We start from the raw sequence: 21,267 nt of genomic DNA on the forward strand, positions 1-21,267 counted from the left end.
TATATATGTATATATATATATATATTATAATATATATATATATTATATATATCTATCATATTTTCTGTTATATCATTATTTAACTTTTATTTGTATCTCTTATATATATATATATATATATATATATATATATATATATATATATATATATATATATAGTTTAATGAAGTGGTTAATATTGTGGAAGTATTTTGCAAAGATTGTGGTAATGACAATTGTTATGTTTATTTTTACAATCCCGTTCCAATAAGGAGATAGATTAATATATATATATATATATATATATATATATAGATATATATATATATATATATATATATATATATATATATATCTATATATATATATATATATATATATATATATATATATATATATATAGATAGATATATATATCATCCTTTCGCCTACGGAAACAAGTTTATAATTTTTGTGGATCTACATTGCTCGCCCATTCAGTTCTCATTACGCCACTTGTGCTATACAAGCACTTCAACTCTACACCTGCAGCCCCTTACTTTAGAGCTTATGGGATACGAGTGTCTTGTATAAAGCAGAAGAGCGCCCAGAGAGTAATTGAACTGTTCTCTATCGACTTCAGGTACTCCGAAATTGTAACCTTCGCCCTTGAAGACTAGCAATTGGGGTGTGGCAGGCGTAAAAAAAAAAAAAAAAAAAAAAAAAAAAAAAAAAAATAAAAAAAAAAAGGGGTGGGGGACGGCCGTTCTCAATGATTGTCTGTATCAGAATTTGGTACTTGAACGATAGAGGGATACAACGAAGGGGACGATACGATATTTCTAGCGAGTAATAAAGGCAATGGAAAAAAAAAATGGAAATTCAGATCACTTCCTACTGTGCTGTTGAACTCCGATGATATCGTAAGTCAACACAATACTGTTTTGATTTGTTAAACATCATCACCAAGAATAAAAAAAAAAATGAGACCTTTGTTAAAATTTTTCGCTTTTCACAACATAAAGAAGAAGAAATAGAGGAAAAAGGCTAACAAAAGACGTTCTGGACAGTAGGAGAAAAAGAGGAAAACGCACACATGTCCAAGAACATATCTAGACACAAGCAAATTAGATTGAGCAACAGAGCTATTGCAATGGGCTGGTCCCAACTATAACACATCTATTATTTAAACTTCCCTTTCCCCTGCTGCTATTACTACTACTACTACTAGTACTACTACTACTACTACTAGTACTACTACCACCACCACCATTATACCTTTTCCCCTGAGGATAGATGTGCCAACGGCAAAGAAGTCCTACCTCCTGGCCTTCCCAAAAGTTGTACACCTTCACCTGCTGAGGTCACTCGTCATTAAAAACTTTCATACTGATTCGGAGTGTCCGGTGGCAGACGTTGAGGTGAAGCTCGTCATATCTTTTCCCTGAGGAGACAGATAATTACAAAGGATTAGTAAGTAACTGCATAAGTATTTACACATGCAAACACAAACATGTACTATATGTAGGCGCGGGTATTATGTAACAATTGAGGTACGAATATAGATTAATAAATAGAATCTATATGGATCGGAAACTACAAAGCTTAGCAATTGTGATGGTCTTGAGCCATTATTTCGAGAGAGAGAGAGAGAGAGAGAGAGAGAGAGAGAGAGAGAGAGAGGGGGGGGGGGGGGGGGGGGGTGTTAGCCATCTGTATCAAGGTCGGAAAAGACAGAATAGCGAATCTGTTTAAACTGCTACCGAGTGAATTATAAGTGGCCACGGAAAAAGGACATTGGTCATTAAATTTTCACTAAATTCTAGTTAATGAATGCTGCAGTAATGAATGAAGTCGTTCAGTCACAAAAACAAGTCGTCAACTAACAGTTACGATTAGTGAAATTATTCAGATTGACGCATGAGGAGAAAAATAAAGTCTACTTTTCTGTGATTGTTGACAAGTAGAATAGTTTATTTTAAAGAACAAGCAAATAATTTAAGCATATGACAAATGAATTTGCATGATGGATTTTAAATAGAAAAATTCTCTCTCTCTCTCTCTCTCTCTCTCTCTCTCTCTCTCTCCCCCAACGACGAATTGGGGCGAACGAAAAAAATATTCTCTTCCACTTTCCTTTATGACTAACCTTATAAATCTAGCAAGAATAAAAAAAAACTGGCAGAGTTCCAGAGTTTGAACTAAATGAAATATCCAATTAACCTTATTAAACATTAACCACAATAACAGAATACTCTTGTTTACAGGAAGATATTAAAATATATTAAAATAAGGATGAAAATGAAAATTAATAAGCTTCAGCAGATAAAGAAATGGTAACAAGAACTTGAAATTTCTGTGCATGCAGTCTGCATTTTATGTGCCAAATATAAACTTACGGTAACGGATCCATTCTTCAGCAGCGTTTCTCAATTTCGTCACCAAGGTCTACAAAATGCTAGAACTGGATCTTTCTTTTTTAATACACGGATTTTATAAACAGTTTTAGATGTGTAAAATACACACACATGCATATATATATATATATATATATATATATATATATATATTATATATATATATATATATATATATTACAGTACGCCTTTTTGCTCATAAGAAGTGGAGAATTCTGGGATGAGGTTGCAAGCACTACACCAAAAACCGCCCCACCTTCTCTCTCTCCTCTCTCTCCTCTCTCTCGTCTCTCTCTCTCTCTTTAATATATATATATATATATATAATATATCTTTATATATATTAAATATATATATATATATATATATCATATATATATTATATATATATAATATATATCACTAATAAGTATAAAGATAAATACATCGATGGTGCATCACTACACTGTAACTGGAAATAATAAGTTAAAATCCACAATTATGTAGATGAGCAAGGTTGTACTTTGCAAAATACAAAAATTATTAAAAATGGGAGTTCGAGAACCGTCGCAAAATTGGTCGAAAGTTCGCATTTTTCAATTATTTGTGTATTTCGCAAAATATACAGCCCAGCTCGTATACATTATTGTAGTTTTTTACTTATTCTTTGTTAAGTTGCGTAAGCTGAATTAAAGAAAAGAGAAATAAACAGTGATTACAATAACAACAAAATGTAAGACCCGTGTTTGTATGACAGCGGAAATCGTAAATATCTTCCTGTGTTATATTTTTTCTTGTATTTTTCTTGTTTTACATTTTATATTTTATTAGCTTGTTTTAATCATCTTCTGTTTTTTTTAATAGTTTAAACGCAGCTTGTCCTTTGTATATCTTGGCGTTTATTCAGATCTCGCATCCGCATTGTTTAATGTTTACCTCCAACTAACGAACAAAGTTCTTGTCACCTCTCAAGCAATATTTCTCATTCGTCCACAATCATTTTAATTAAACTTTTTTTTTCTTTGAAATGTAGCAGACCTCGCCATCATTCCTAATTCTCTCTTATTTCTAAGTACATAATATTTTCCTCAAGAAAATAGCAATGGAATTTATCAATAACACTTTAAGAAAACTCGTATACTGACAGACAAGTAAAAAAGAGAAGCAAATACTAACCTCCGTTGGAAACGTCACCTGAGGTAATAATTGCATAACATGATTTACTGATTAGTTGTAAGTCATCGGGCGTCACAAATATCGGGGTTAAAGACGCCATGGAAAAACGTGAAAGAGGATACAAACAGCATCTCTGCTGTACCCCTAACTCTACCTCTCGCAAGAACAAGCAAACACCAGACATACGTTTCGGGTGGAGTACGAAAATAAGCAAATAAATACAGCAATCAAACAATACAATTTAACGGTGTTCGCGATGTTGCTACAAAAAAATGCAATATGTTACTGTGTTTGATGATTGTTTAATATAAACGTTTTCTCATTTAATTATTCATTTGTTTCGTCAAAAACTGTGTGGTAACCACTTACTATTTGTAACTAAAATATATATATATATATATATATATATATATATATATATATATATATATATATATATATATATATATATATATATATATATATATTTAAAGACAGGCAAACAAATAGATAGAAAGAAAAACAAAGACAGACAGACAGCGGAAGGAACAATGTGAAAGTCTGTTTTCATCTCACCACAGCAAATATCTCTCTGATCCCGAATGGCATAATAAGCATACGAGGGTGAACAAAGTCTACTTAAAAAAAAAAAAAAAAAAAAAAAAAAAAAAAAAAAAAAAAAAAAAAAAAAAAAAAACATTGAAAATCTAAATTCTAAATTACCTTAAGGTCACTTGAGAGAACTCCATACGACGAGGTCAGTTTATAAATCTCATCAGATTCAAGTAATTGTTTATGAAATGTTAAATTTGGGTAATAGTAGCCGCATTGTTAGGTTCTCCCACTAGACTCATTTCATGAATTCAGAATCAACAGTCTTTTCATTGTCTATTAAGCAACAAAAGAATAATCTTTTTCTTACGCTGACTGGGTCTGCATCATTTCCTTCAGATGGTACGTGCGGTAATTATTTCACTTTCCTCCTGATGACCGGCAGTTAACTTTTCATCGTTTTATAGGGTTTCTTTTTTCTTTAGGTTACGTTTACTTTAAAGCTATTACGCATTTCGAGGGACCTTCCCCAATGTCTCTTGTGAACCTACAGGGTTGTCTTGCGAAAGTACGATGAGCCAATACGAACGAAAAGTTCCGTCTACTTCTGAGTAAACTGCGATGAATATTGAGACAGAAGGAGTAAACATAATTTGCATTCAAATAAATCGACAAATCATCCTGAATTGAACTCAATATAGAATTTAGGCCAAAAGCCAAACACTCTGATCTATGAGGTCATTCAGCGCTGAAACGGAAATTGACGGTCAAAGGTTTGAAAGTGTAACAGGAGGAAAACCTTGCAGTTGCACTGTGAATCATATATTAGGAGAGGGTGGAAAGTCAGATGAAAGAAAGAAAATATGAAAGGAGGCACTGTAAAAGGAACGAAAGGGGTTGCAGCTAGGGACCGAAGGCGCGCTGCATAGAACTTTCCGTAATGCCTACAATGCACCGCATGAGGTGCGCTGACGGCACTAACCTCCTATGGGGAAACCCTCCTGGATGTGAATAGCATAATTCAAGGGTCTCAGCTTCACAAAGGTGAACTTTTTGACGAATTAATCAGAATCTTTCAGTGCGAATGGAAATTCTGGAAGGCATTTACATTCATTCACCTGGCTTCCCTGACTCTTCCTTTTAAAGAACATAAAATGTAAGTATATAATAAATGTTTATTACCCGGCAACTTAAACCGTATTGTGAATACTGTTTAATATTGAATAATTACTCCGCATATGATTAGCAATCTTGAACTGTAGTATATCTCAATTTTACCAGACCATTGAGCTCATTAACAGCTCTCCAAGGGCTGGCGCCTCAAGGGTTAGATATTTTTACCTGGCTGGGAACCAATTGGTCACCTAGCAACGGGACCTATAGCTTATTGTGGGAGAAATGAATTTCTATCACCAGATATAAATTCCTCTGATTCCGCGTTGGCCGAGCCGGGAATCGAACTTCGGACCACCGGATTGGTAGCCGCGCGCGAAAACCACTCGTCCAACGAGGAACTCGAAATGACATGAATAATGACTGATAATCCTGTTTCATGAATAACGATGGATACTCATCTTTAAGTTATTTTAAAAAAAGACTCAAATTTATGATAAAAAGTCACCACTCTGCCTCTTAGCAACTGTCTATTAACGCATGAATGCCCATCCTTTTGTCTGACTATCCAGATAATTAATAATCCAATTACAGAGTAATTAAGGGCTATAGGAGACGTCCTCGTTCCGCTATCCGTCGTCTTTATGTGCTTTCCAGTCATCTGATCAATCGTAATGAGGTAATTAGATAAGAATTATGTTCTACGTCCTTCGATCGCGTCTTCCTCGTTCGTTCCTGCTCGAAGTTTTGTGCGCGATATCCGCGACGAATTGATCGAATTGGAGCGGCTCTTGTTTGTTTGTATGTATGGTTGTTTTTACGTTGCATGGAACCAGTGGTTATTCAGCAACGGGACCAACGGCTTTACGTGACTTCCGAACCACGCCGAGAGTGAACTTCTATCAACAGAAGTACATATCACTCACACTCAATGGATTGCCGGAGAATGGAACTCGCGGCCACACCACTGAGGCGCTGTGGAGTGGCTCTGATTCACTGTTACGGCCAAGGCCTTGGTTGCGGCTAGGCACTAGATTTGTACAATGACGCTTCGGCCTTATTCTTGGTTAGTGGAGCTATTATGCTAACAAAACTATTACCGAGTGCCAATGACATTAAAATGGCCAAAATAAAAGGAGATTCCCCCCTCGCGCTGTCCTTTCCAATCAAAACAGTCAATATCCAGAAGTTTCCCCAAGGTCATTCATTGCCTTCCTTCACATACGTTCCCTGTTGACCACAATAAGCTGCCTAAGTTAAGGGGTCTCTCTCTCTCTCTCTCTATCTCTATCTCTCTCTCTCTCTCTGAACTCCAAAACAAACGTTTCGGATGACTTAAGATGTGCCCACAAGAAAGTCAAAAATGTCACAAACACGTGTCAGAGATCAATTTTCGGTGGTCTTGATTATAAGCTGTACAGAAAACTCGATTGCACCGTAGAAAATTCGGCGCATTTGTCACTTGCTCAGCTTTACCCTGACCTTTCAACTCTTCTCAGAGAGTTGATGACAGTTGTCACTTGTCACGTCACCCAGTGACCGGTTGAAGACTTGCCGGAGGTGTTTTGGTATGAGTGACGTTTGAAGGCCAAGTTTGGCAACGTTCACTTTCTCTCCACTGGGTAAAAAGTGACTTCTTCAATGGCATTTTAATGAGATACTAAAGGGGTTTTTTTATGTTCATAACAGCGGAAGTAGCACTTGGCACACCAGAGCAACATTTTAATCTTTCTAAGTATTTCAGTTATGGTCGAGGATGTTTGGCCGATTGCGATTTGCTCCACGAAACCAGAGATTTCGTACGGAAACACAGACAATATCGTATGCATAAAGGGAAGCAAAGAGAGAGAGAGAGAGAGAGAGAGAGAGAGAGAGAGAGAGAGAGAGAGAAGAGAGACTGACTGACTGATTACCGTCAAGACGGCATAAAAAGAGAAATCTATAGCAATAAGCTATACCACAAGGGAATGGTCTATTCTAGGCTGCACCCGAAGGCAAATGTTTCTTCAGGGATATAAAATGCGATGTTCATCGTAAAGTGTAATGTCTGATTAGCCATGAGGTCTGATATTTTTCTTCGCTGCCATCAGATCTTTCATCTCGTAAATGAAATTTTATCTTTAATTTAATCTTTCGTGACATGATTGCAACAGTGCTTAATTCTCACTGAAAACAAAATCTAATATTACGACCCGCTAATCATTCGTGTACTGCCTCATGCATGCAGTGATTATGCATGCCCTGTGCATTTTAGCACATGCAATATATATATATATATATATATATATTATATATATATATATATATATATATGTTTATATATATATATATATATATATATATATATATATATAATATATATATATATATATTAACGTTTGCGTGCATTGGTACATACTGACGGATTTACGTAACGTTTGAAAATAAACAAATGGAATCTTATACGCATATATATATATATATATATATATATATATATATATATATATATATATATATATATATATATGTATATATATATATATATATATATATATATATATATATATATATATATATATATATATATATATATATATATATATATATACTCACATCAGAGTCAAACCCAGGTCTTTCGATTGAATGGCTAGGGGGGTACCAACTGAGCCACAAATTGAAGACCTTGGTTCTTCCCGATGTGAATTAGAATTGATTTCTGTTTCACGCTTGATTGTGCGTTGATTACTTATATATATATATATATATATATATATTATAATATATATATATATATATATATATATATATATATATATATATATATATATAATATATTTATATATATGTGTGTACATAATATTCAACACAACCCTGATATTATGTATATAAAAAGAAGAAAATAAAAATAATAATTAAAATTCTCCGTCCACAAAAAGCAAGAAAAAACCAGATATATCAATAAAAATGAGTATGCTCATTGACTTACAAAAAAAAAAAAAAAAAAAAAAAAAACTCTCTACGATCATTTATTTGGCCTGTGGTAAAATCATTCAGGATTGAAGGCAACTTTCTCATGTCATGTTTATTAACACGAATTTTTGTTGTTGCTTTTATCGGGAAGCAAGAAAAAATATTCAATTCGTATATAATCCATAACTGCATTGACGAACCAAAAGAAACATTGTTCTAAAGCCAAAATTATTTTAGGATAAACCTTCTACCACAATATCATCACCAAAATGTAAATGTACAATCCGCAATAGTTTGACGCAATAAAAATTTGACAGAAGTAATATGAAAATTCATTTTAAAATCTTACATAAATTAAGCTTAAAATGAATCCCTGTAAGAATGAACGCAGTATCAGTAATCATTATCGCACATACCTTAAGGCAACTAGCAACGAACATTCCACTGGCCAAGTAAAGGATGAGTTTAGGTATTTCAAATAACCAAAGGCTAATCATAAACTAATATTTTATGTTTGCAAGAAAGATAAAAACATTGGAGAAAAGAAATTGTTGCTCTTTAGATAAGAGTAAAGAACTGACGTATGTTAGTGTGCGTAATCACGATGATTATTGACAAGTCAGGTAATGACTGAACGGATATTTCTTACCTTTAAATGATAAAAAATAAACTGGTAGAATATTACCATTTTCTTAACATGTAGGAAAAATAAGTATGAACACCGTACAGGCAAAATTTTTTTTTTAAGATTTTACATATATATATATATATATATATATATATATATATATATATATATATATATATATATATAAATGAATGTGTATGCACACCACACACACACACACACATATATATATAATATATATATATATATATATATATATATATATATATAATATACATACATATATATATATATATATATATATATATATATATATATATATATATATAATATATATATATATATATATATATATATATAGGGAGAGGCAGGCAAAAAATGGCGGGATACGAAGACACTAAAAAGCAAATGAAGATTATACTCCAATTAATATTATACTAACGTAGTTTATATAATCTAACGACAGCTGTGAGCAAGACGAAAATGACCCTCGTGGGACGGGGTGGGGGTGTGGGGAGGTGTGCGGGTAGGGCGGTCAAGGCTACCAAAGGTGGACCTTCATCATCACCGGGGGGTTTGCTAAATATCAATTGGGGTTCATTGCAACAGAGGCAAAAAAAAACAACAACAACAACAAGAAAAAACTGCATAATAATGAGACAACTTGTGTGCCCATAGATTTGCGTTTTCGTGTATGCTGGTTAACGAGCAACGAAATAAGCAAAATAGGAAAAAAAAAAAAAAAGCCTAATTTACGGATAGATGAAAATATAAATTTAATGCATAACTTTTGTGAATTCACAAACAAGGCATCCAGTCACCGTACACATGAGCATACGAGAAAATAAAGAATTAATACACAAGCAATGAAAAAAACGTAAGTTTATTAGCAAACAAACAAATATTAATTTTTGATAATTAATAAGAAATGAAACGTGTATAAAACGGCAATGAACACAAGTTTCTGGGTGACTATCAATCTTTCTCTTAAGCTCTCCTTGCTATTGAGCCCCGAATGCTGTGTTAATCATGAACGCTACATTGAAAGGAAAATAAATTATAGATTAAATAAATAAGTAAACAAATAAAAAATAAATCGGTAGACTGAAAGAGCAGCGGTGAAGGTTAGGAAAAAAAGTAGAAAACCCACCACTACCTAAAAAGAAAGAAAAAAAGTTAATCGACTGGATGGCAGAAGAATGAAATACAACCGTGGAAGTTGAAATGCGACTTGGCAGGACACTCGCCATTGAATGTTGACAAAGAGATTAGTTGATAACAAAAAAAAGAACACCCCTGGGCATAATGAATTAGTACTCCTGACCTTCGTCCTCTTCAACTTTCATCCATCGGGCGTCGATGACCAGAGGCGGTGAGCGTGATTGTTTGTTAGAGGTTGGGGTGGGGGTGGCGGTTATTTTGTTGCAGTTGTTCATCAGTATTGAACCAGTGTCTTAGAATGCTCTGTTTTAACCGAGATAATTTAGCTTTACGTAAATAGTTTTACAATTATATGAATATTATATATATATATATATATATATATATATATATATATATATATGTGTGTGTGTGTGTGGTGTGTGTGTGTGTGTTTGTATGTATATATATAAATAAATATATATATATATATATATATATATATATAACATAGACAGATTAATATATGAACAAAGTTTACAGCCACGAAGGAAAAAAAAGAAACACTGGAGATGCGAAGGATTTTCGTCTTATTATCAAGACATGTTCACAGCAACTGTTCGTATAATCATCACGTCTTTTTTTATTTCTTCGAGATTTAAAATCAATATATATACATTATATATATATATATATATATATATATATATATATATATATATATATATATCTGGATACGTTAATAAACAATGTTGTTGAAGCCTTTCACTTCTCGCCATTTCATTGATGTGTTTCAAGGCGAGTAACAAACCGACTCTTGCGTGCCAACGGTGCCACCTCAATGAACCGCTGCGGTCGCAGGAACACGCCCATCCTTCAGGGGTTGCCCCGCGGGCGTAGAGGATCTCCAGGAAAATTAAACGTTGCTCTGGGGTACGCAAAAGAAGCAGTCAATCCGCAGAGAATGAAAGAAGATGGATATGAAGATAACATTCCGTTAGTTAATGAAGTGACCTTCGCGATGCGTAGTAGTAGAGGATGGCTCCTGAAGGCGTTCACCTTCAGGTCCAAGTTTCCGGAGAGGCCTTTGGGATGATTTGATTTGATTTGATTTTTATAGATCTTTGGCATTATTTCAAGCGCTGGGGCAACAAAGGCCATTCAGCGCTGAAACGGAAATTGACAATAAAAGGTTTGAAAGGTTTGAAATGAATCTATTATATTTCTTAAAGGAGATACGGAAACTGACAAACATTATATGAAATAAATAAACGAACTGAGAGAGAGAGAGAGAGAGAGAGAGAGAGAGAGAGAGAGAGAGAGAGAGAGAGAGAGAGAGAGAATTGAACCGAATAAAGAATTTAGGCCAAAGGCCAAGCACTGGAACCTATGAGGTCATTCAGCGCTGAAACGGAAATTAACAATAAAAGGTTTGAAAGGTGTTACAGGAGGAAAACCTCAAAGCAGTTGCACTATGAAACAATTGTTAGGAGAGGGTTGACAGTAAGATGGAAGAAAGAGAATTTGAACGGAGGTACACTAAAAGGAATGAAAGCAGTTGCAGCTAGGGGCCGAAGGGACGCTGCAAAGAACCTTAAGCAATACCTACATTGCACCGAATGAGGTGCACTGACGACGCTACCAGGGTTTATGTGTCATGGAGTGCCCAGAATCCTAGCGAGTTGAACCCCCAAGTTGCGATTTCGCGGTGTTTTAATTATGCTTTACCAAGCAGCCATTTTTTTCTTTGACATCATTAACCATATATAACTTTCTTGAGTGCGCGAGTTCTTTAAAAACTTTCTGGTGTCCTCCGGCAATTAGACGAGTAATCCACTAGCCTTCTTAGCCAACCCCAAATGTGTGTGTGTGCGCGTGTGACGGAGTAGTGGTGGGTGACGGGGGGAGGAGTGGATATTAGAACCAGGATCCTGTGTATGGCAAGAATGTCTTTATCTAGAGCGGTCCCGAAAAAAAAATGGAAGGACAAAGCTGCTAATTTTTTTCAGCTGCATATGACAACTGGACTGGACGGACACCCAGTGACCATTCCAAGCCCAGGCACGATGTAAACGAGAAAACGAATGATGAGAGAGAGAAAAAAAAAAGGCGGTTCATAGCTCACAAAAACAATCCCGGACCCAATGGTGACAGCGCACGCGCAAGAGGTACTATAGGTAAAGGACATTTCCTGGTCGTGATACCGCGAGTAAGATAGTCATGTAACATCTTTTGGAACTTTCCAGCCAATATGTAGTTTTATGTCAAAATTATTGTACATTCTCTCTCTCTCTCTCTCTCTCTCTCTCTCTCTCTCTCTCTCTCATGTGCACACAAAACCAAAGATTGTCAGAAGTTGAAAAGATCATTTTACAAATATACGAGCTTTCAGCAGGTATCAACATTGATGTGAATTCTAAATTTCAAGGCATCCATTCATCTATCTATATAAGTAAAAATATGCACTGATACGCTTAATCCAATAGTATATTACTAATTAGTCTTCAAAAAAAGTGGAAGCCATATTTCAGAAATGCAAATAAAGTATATTTTATTTCATAAAATCTGCTTCTCTGAAAATCACAATGCTGATGTAAATTTGGAACTAAAAAACATCATGTATGTACGGGTAAAAGCAAACGCATTTATGAACCTTTGAAAGAGGCGCAGTTCTCAGAACAAAATTATCAGGCGAGAGAGAGAGGGGGGTGCTTTGTGACTAAGGCAAGTGCAACTTCCTTTAAATCTGCGAACCGTGTAAAAAAAAGAAAAAAAAAAAAAAAAAAAAAAAAAAAAAAAAAAAAAAAAAAACTCTAAGAGTGCTTCTAACTACCAATAAATAAATCATTTTATTCAGAAAAGCAAAGTGTAAACAAGGAAGAACATCTCTACAAACCATAGACTTCCTTGCCAATACAATTCAACGCGACAGCCAACGCAGTAAGTTCAGAAAATCTCGTTCATGGCCTTGGGTGACCCAGAGGCGAAATCAAGCATGCCACGATTTTTTTACGTCAAAGACAGTGAAGGTATGACGCAAGAGAGGGAAAATTGAGTCACCCATTTTTTTTAAAGGAAGCACTGCCAGTGACCGTGACGCAAGAGAGGAAAAATTGCGTCACCCACATTTTTTTTTTTAAAGTAAGCGCGGTCAATGTCCGGTAGCTAGAGAATGTGTTTTTTTTATCTTAATTCTTTATTACCGTTTGTTGTCAATACGTAGGTGTGTGTTTATATATATATATATATATATATATATATATATTATATATATATATATATATATATGCATACTTATACATACAAGTACATCTATACATATAACGCGTATATATATAAATGTATATATATATAATATTATATATATATATATATATATATATATATATATATATATATATAATATATATATACCATTCCATCCATTGTAGCTAAGAAAATATATTATATACGACCACAAAGGAAGAAGGAACGAAGAGCGTTGACAGTAGGTCAAATTCCTCTGACATTGTGGGAATAGGTAAAGTAAGATTATTATACCAACATACATACATACATACCTATATATGCACACACACACATACATATACGCACTTGCATAAAAGAAATCTATCGGGACCGTCACAGGATATAACAACTAGTGTTTTTCACGTCTTATGAGCCGAACCCTTCCTGGCGTTCCATTTTTTTCTGGCACCTTTCCAAGGCCGTGCCTATTGCGGCTGGAGGAACACGGTACCTCGGAGTACTTCTTACAAATTGCTCTGTAATATCCCTCCCTGACAGATGTCCTCGTGCAAATGATACGAATCACACCCACACAAACAAACTTTGGTGGATAAACGGGCACCATTTGTGACTGTCGACGGAATATACAGAGTTTAGGCCAAAGGGCAAGCACTGGGACCTATGAGGTCATTCGGCGCTGGAAAGGATATTGAAAGTAGGTAGGTTCGAAAGGTGTAGCAGGAGAAAAACTTAACTGTTAGGAGAGGGTGGATAGCAAGATGGAAGGAAGGTAATATGAATGAAACTACGATAAAAGGAATGAGGGGGGTTACAGCTAGGGACGCTAAGAACCTTTAGGAATGCCTACCGTGCCTACTGACGGGGTGCACTGACGGCACTACATCCCTACGGGCCATTGTTGATTGTGATCTAGCCTCTTTCTTTCCAGAAAATGTACGAAATTGTTTTTGTAATGCGAAGTTAGAAGAAAGGATTTCACTGTTTAATTTTATCAGTGGTTGGACAATAAGATAGCTACAGGTCCAGAGAACAAATGAAACGAAGCGCAAGGTTTAAGAGTGGAACTGGAAAAAAAAAAACACACACACAATTGCGATAAGGAATAGTTGGAGACGTTGGACAGCAAGACTGAAGTAAGAGGGAATGCAGCTAAAGCCGAAAAGGGAACAGTAAGCACCCTTTAGACTTACCCTACAGCGCACCACGTGACGTGTATACTAGACGCTTACGTGCTGAGTTCATTATTGACTATATAAGTATGAAATGGCTTCGTCACGATTATCCTTGGAGTTCGCGATTATACACCAACAACGGAGGAACTTTGTTGTTGGTATCTCCTCATTGAAAACTGAAGTTCCGTAATATGTGCTTATCCAGTGAAATGACGGACGCGCATTTCATGCACAGGTAAACTCTAACACGACTGATTTTACCATTGATTTTCTTACTGCTCAAGGAACATAGCGATGATAATGGTCGAGTCTTCAAATCTATTCTCCCGTGGCTTCACCATGATCGTCATTGAAATAGATAAGCTGTCTATATAATTCTCTCTGCAAATTTTGGAGGTGTAAAAAGTTGTGGCCACTTCTAAAATATCCCTGCGATTACAGTAGGTTATAAGTTGCATTATGAATCGAGTAGAGAAAGAGAGGCACATGATATGAGTTAAATTCAAATAAACCACTTTAGTCAAAAGCTATTCTTCATCTAAGCAAAATAGTTGAAGATTGGAATGCCCTACTGATATTCACAAGGGGCAGGCGGAATAGAGGTAACATTCATGATATACAGGGTCATTTCATAGGTCATAGATTTTAGTTAGGTCTAAAGGATTCACTGCAAGCCTACCATCATGCTCATTGGTTTTGAATACATTTTTTCGACGGAAACAAGTTAGTTTTTTCACAAGCTTACAATGTGAGTTAGCTGGTTGATATCCAAGCAAGAGTTATTCAAGCACATGTCTGAGTCGTTATCGATATTACGAACTGGTGAACTATGCTGTTCATCTTCGATTATTGCAAAATGTAACTTATTCCTACGACAGGATCCCGAATATGTAAATCACTTACAGGAAGTTCTATTGAAATGTGCATATTCTGCGCAATCACAAACGCACATTGCATCCATATGCAAAGCCCAAACAGGCGTAAAATAACCGTGATTTTCAGTTAGCCCAAGAGCACATGGCGATGATAATAGATGCATACTGAAGAAAAATTTTTTGGCGAAGAAAAAACTTTAAAAAACATGTTATTTCGGCTCATTGTTGAAAAAAAAAAAAAAAAAAAAAAGGCGCTTTATATATCCCTCCGCTAGAAATTGGTTCTTTTCCCTTCGCTTACTAAGGCTTTCAGCGCTCTTATCAAAAATAGTTTGCATTTTATCGTAAAAAAAATAAAAATCAATCAGGGAAAGACGAGTTACGATGTTTGCCAAAGTTGACGTCAAGATTATCCTAAGCTTTTATCAAGAAAATTAGAACAGTCTGAATCCATAACTGCTACCACTTCCCTCCCCCGGTTTTAATAAGACCTCATTACGTTTTGCGTTAATTAAAAATTTGACTGGAAAATTTTGCGTTAATTGAAACTTGGACTGGAAAATTTGATCAACAAACATTCTGTTGTCCCACGGGCTCTTTCTTTCCCCAGTTTTAAGCCAATTGACTATTGAATACTTTGAGACCAAATTATTTAGTAGTTATCGATGTCTGGTTTATTTGTGATAATGACATTACTTCATTCTTGAGCACTTTCACTTCAGCCGTTCAAAGAATATTTGCGCAATACTATCTCAGAATAACACGTAATCGTCATAGGATTGATTTCCTTCCATTTATTTTACTGATAAAAATTTTTTTAAGTAAAGAACTGAGGCTTTATCCAAAATCACCATAAAGAAAAAATCATGTGGCCTTATTTAGCTGTCTCGAACTCCGACAAGTAAATGAGTATGAAAATACAGAATTTGACTGATAATTATCATGTGGCATTGGAATATTCGGAACAGCATCACTCTAAAGAAAATAAATATATTACAAAACAGGACTATCCAAAACTGCTACAGGCTACATACTAGAAAGATGACTTATTACAGATAAGTTGAGTGTACGTAAGCCTGGCTACAAATAAATAAATAAATAAATAAATAAAATGAAAATAAAAAATAGTGGAAAGTATAAAAAATTCGTCAAATACAATGATAGCTGGTAAATTTGTATTTACTGGCAAACTGATGAGGTACAGAAGTGGTTGGAGACTGCTGACGGGTTTTAAAGAAAATGGAAAATTGTTCTCTCCAAAATATGAAGAGAGAAGAGAGAGAGAGAGAGAGAGAGAGAGAGAGAGAGAAGATTGTTTGGTTGTATGACACAAAAAAATTCACACGATTATAGACAAACTATTCTACAACGGCTAAAGGTAGGCTTAGGGTCAGCTGTCGTGGGAAAGTAAATGGAACCATGACCGCAACAACGTAATTAGTTAAATCATAGACTAATTTCCTCGTGGAAAAGAACGGTAAAATGGGGGGAGGGGACCCTGGTTATTTATTCTCCACTTGACGTAAATTCAAAACTCCAAATGCATAGCAGGAAGTACGAAAAACACGCATACCTAATATAATATATATATATATATATATATATATATATATATATATATATATATATGGTAATATATATATATATAGGGTATAATGGGTGATCTGAAGTCATGCATAGGTAAATGAATAATTAATTAAAGGAAAGATACTTTAAACAAATTATAACAAGACTCTTTGCATAGCTCAGCACGTTTGAAGTTTAAATAAATTCATATTACTATTTCTGCAATTTACGGGAATTAATTCATATATGACGAAAAATTAATTAGTTTCAATTTGTCCGCTTCTGGATTTAACAGAATTCAGAGATTACTTGGTCAGTAATACGTAAATTAAAATATAAATCTTTGATCTCCGTACTTAACAAAAATTCACTGAAGTAGTTTTCATTTGAAATAAACAGAAGCTGCTTTCCACGAGGGAATTTAGACAAATCTCACATTTCATTACGAAATTTTCATTTGAGGGAATGTGACTTTCAATGTGAAATAACTAGTTTACAAAGAGCCCCCATCATAAAAGGAGCGAAGTATCATTCAGTGCAATATAGTTGTAAAATGATCGATCACTTTCTACTATGGAGTTGAAATCTCCTTGCGTTTCAGAGACAAGAAAAAACTACGGGAAAACAACAGCTAGAATCGCTTAAGGCTTTATTATAAAATTATATAACAAGTTACTTTCGAGAGTCTCTCTCTCTCTCCCTCTTGCTATACATATATATATATATATATATATATATATATATATATATATATATATATATATATATATATATATATATATAGCGAATACCACAGGAAAATGATAGTCAGAAATCCTGACTATCATTTTCCTGTGGTATTCGCTTATTTAATGAAGTCACGTGCATCTACTGTGATTTTTAAGCACACACACACACACACACACACACACATATATATATATATATATATATATATATATATATATATATATATATATATAATATATGCATATTAAGCCACCTCGAAATCATTCTTCGTTCACAAAGAAATCCAATGGAAACGAACGAAGAACGCTAGAGAGAGAGAGAGAGAGAGAGAGAGAGAGAGAGAGAGAGAGAGAGAAGAGAGAGATAGGAGTAGAGAGGACGCAAAAACCGCTTAAAAGTACTTCATTTCATTTCATTTCACAAGTACCCTTCACCCCGGCAACCTCGTGTACCACAGCCTATTCATAATAATTAGCCCCTGGAGCGACTTGTGGCACGGAAAAAAAAGAAAAAAAAATGAGGGAAGGGCGCAAATAATAACTGCCGAGGTACCGAGCCACCGACCATAATTGATTTAACAGTTTCCTCGAGCAGCACCAGTTAGTTACGTGGCCACAATCCCGCACATGCTAGGTTTGCGATGGGCCTATTATGACCCTTTATGTAATCGCAGGGAAGTGCAACATTCCCATACTCTAAGAGACGCAAATAACAACAGCTAGTCGTGAGCATCAAAATGCGTTCCCTATGCGCGGGTGGCTCCACAGAAAAAGAACGATACGTCGGCTATGTTTAAGAACTCCTCAACTTTATTTAATTAAGCAACACAAACATCAAGCTATACAAATGTCGTTTAATATCCAGTTCGCGCTGTTTCGGGAATATATGTGGTATGTGTGGGTATGTTGTTCCAATTCTCTTCTTTCGAAGAGAAAACAGAAAATGCATGTATATGTAGTACATAACGTGTGTGAATGAATGAAGATATAGTGTCCACATGTGTGTTAGTTTGTTATTTTTGAAGGTGAGAGAGAGAGAGAGAGAGAGAGAGAGAGAGAGAGAGAGAGAGAGAGAGAGAGAGAGAGAGAGAGAGAGAGAGAGAGACTCAAAATACTTCTCAGACCAAAAACAGTACGAATGGTACTCTACACGCCAGCCAAGTCACTGAGGCCTTACTTCGTCCAAGCTTATTTTTGTCTAGTACCTCTCCAGAAGTCAAGGTGATAGCCTTGAGCTGCAGCATCCACATTCCTCCATCTGCTTCCCCGAGTAAACACTAGTCGTTGTCGAACCCTCAAGAGTTCGTTTGCATCTCATTGTCCTTCAGTGATCTCCGGGGTCTTTGTGGTGTGGTAATTTTTATTAGCAACGGTTACTACTGTCACTGTTTAGTGTGATCTCTTGCTTCAGATTCATCGTTGATGACGACACGGTTAATTTTATGTTATCTGATAGGTCAGTGTTTGATTCCAACTCTTTTGCTATTATTTACAAATATCGAAGGTTTGCAGATCTTGCCCTATTTCTATCGACAGAGAAGCTTAAATACAAACTCAGCATGCATGACACACTTCATTATAGTCTTGATGCTTGTTTGCATCGTTCTTGGCAAACCCAAGAAATCACATTTTTATTTAGCAAAAATTCACTTTCACAGTTCTTTTTCGGTTATAGGACTTTTCTGAAAGAATGTGATATACTTTGTATTTTACTCTACGAAAATGACTGTATTGACAGTCTCTACAAATTTTGCAGATGCGTGTGATACTCCTGCTGGTGGCCATGATGGTGCTGTTTTCAGCGGTGGTGGGAGCGGCGGCAAATTCTCGCTTCTTCAAACCCCAGAGACTGTTCTTCCCCAAACCGAGATTAGTCCCACGTGGTGCTGGAGCGAGAAGCAGGAACAGTGGTTGCGTCGACAGTGGCTTTGGGATCATCTCGTGTTGAGAGGCGGAGGGCAAACTGTTATTTTTGCGATATTTAACTCTCCGAGGCACCATGGTTCAACATGAGGCTGCTTTACCATCACCACGTCCCGTCTGTAGGTGTAGCGCTTAAGATGTCCTGCCTCTGGTACATTTGGCGTTACCTTTAAAAGGGCGCTACAATGCTGTATCATTTCGGCCCTCGTTCTATGCCTCTATTGCTTTGCAAACCATATCTTTCATTGGGTGCTGGCTCCATTGGCATCAAAGTGGCACATTGCTGCTAGGGAGCTAGAAAAAGCAGACTAGGTAGAGGGCCAATCTTTCGTACACGAATATGCCTTTGCGTGCCAGTTCATAAAATAATCTCTTGGTCCAATAATAATAACTAAGAACCAGTGTTGGTTTTCATGAGGCACTCTTAAGAAACGTCAATAAGCAAGAACTGCTCAAATTTTTACTGTATTTTCCTTTTTATATCTGTCCGTGCATGGGAACTGAAACCAAAATCCTGTCATTATTGATTGACTCCCTTGCTAATATTTGGGTTACAGCTTTTTTCAAGCCACTAATTCGTAGTTCATACCAACAAGCATCATATCTGAATTATGATACAATATGCGCCACCCCCTCAACAGGGGTCATCACCTAAATCTCAATGTTATTAAATGGTATGCACAAGTTTCTGGAACTGGAAAATTATCTTGTGATCACGGACAGAGCAGTCACAATTTTAAGAATGTTTACAAGACAAAGGCCAATTTTTACCGAGATTTTATTGTTTGAACGCAATTCTTCTTCGGCGATTCTTGAATGCCTAGAAATCTATGTATGAATGCTTCCGACGCACAAAATTCATAATTCATCTAGCAAACCATCATTTGGGATTTTTTTCTAGTAGCTACGCCCCTAGATATTCTGATCTAGAAAGCTGAATTACATTTCATTTGCAGTGGCCTTTGGGCTGTATTCATTATACATCATTCTGTGTGTCTGAATTAAGTTATCCAATGTGAAAACACGTTTTCATTCTTTCGCATTGAATTTATGTAAAAGAAAAATTAATGGTTTGTATAATAAATAAACTGCTATGTTTCACTACCTTTTGTTTCATTTCACTAAACGTCTGCTCCTTCATGACCCTTTTACTGATGGAATAACGGTAACGTACTCATATTTATCATCAATACAGCATTGCAGGAGACAAAACAAGATAAACCCAGAGTAGTTTTCTTGAAGTAGAGAATGCTAATAAAACAATACAGATTTCTCTTGGTTTCAAAGCTCGTTCCTTTGCCGAAAGAAATGTCAGTGGAAATTAATCTTGAGACTGTTTATGTATGTTACCCTCATAGACTTCTTTCACCAAGCGTCCATTTTCATTTGATATTACCTTAAACGTTTCAGCCTGCATCTGGATTAGGATTACCTGGTAAATGGTAGATGAGTTGAGTTGAATATAAACTTTAGGGCAAAAGCCAAGGACTGAGACATATGAGGTCATTCAGTGCTGAAATGCAAATTGACAGTAAAAGGTTTGAAAGGTGTAAAAGGAGGAAAACCTCGCAGTTGCACTATGAATAGTGTTATGAGAGGGTGGAAAGTAAGATGAAGAAAGAGTATATGAAAGGAGGTACAGTAAAATGAACAAAAGTGGTTGCAGCTGGGGGTCGAAGCAACAGCATCCAAAGAGGCTTCTCTGACCACAACTAAAAGCCCTATTCTCTACATGACCCAATTCACCAACACCTGCCACAACTGTGCCTTTCTGCATTTGAATATTGTTCTACTGTTATCAAAGTATAGATTCTAAGGTTTCCATTCTAAAAAAAATTATCTGCTATATCATTATGATGC

The 21,267-nt window shown here is 35.5% G+C and overlaps 1 long non-coding RNA gene across 1 annotated transcript in view; it reads left to right on the top strand.

Moving 5' to 3' along the window:
- Positions 1 to 20,511, top strand: part of LOC135201550 (uncharacterized) — a 31,374-nt gene extending 10,863 nt beyond the window's left edge. The window contains exon 2 of the long non-coding RNA XR_010311549.1: positions 19,241 to 20,511. This is a non-coding gene — a long non-coding RNA (uncharacterized LOC135201550). The remainder of the gene's footprint in view (positions 1 to 19,240) is intronic.
- Positions 20,512 to 21,267: the final 756 nt, after the last annotated feature.

This window comes from Macrobrachium nipponense, chromosome 28 (assembly GCF_015104395.2).
Source record: "Macrobrachium nipponense isolate FS-2020 chromosome 28, ASM1510439v2, whole genome shotgun sequence".
In the NCBI taxonomy this organism is placed as follows: Eukaryota; Metazoa; Arthropoda; class Malacostraca; order Decapoda; family Palaemonidae; genus Macrobrachium; species Macrobrachium nipponense.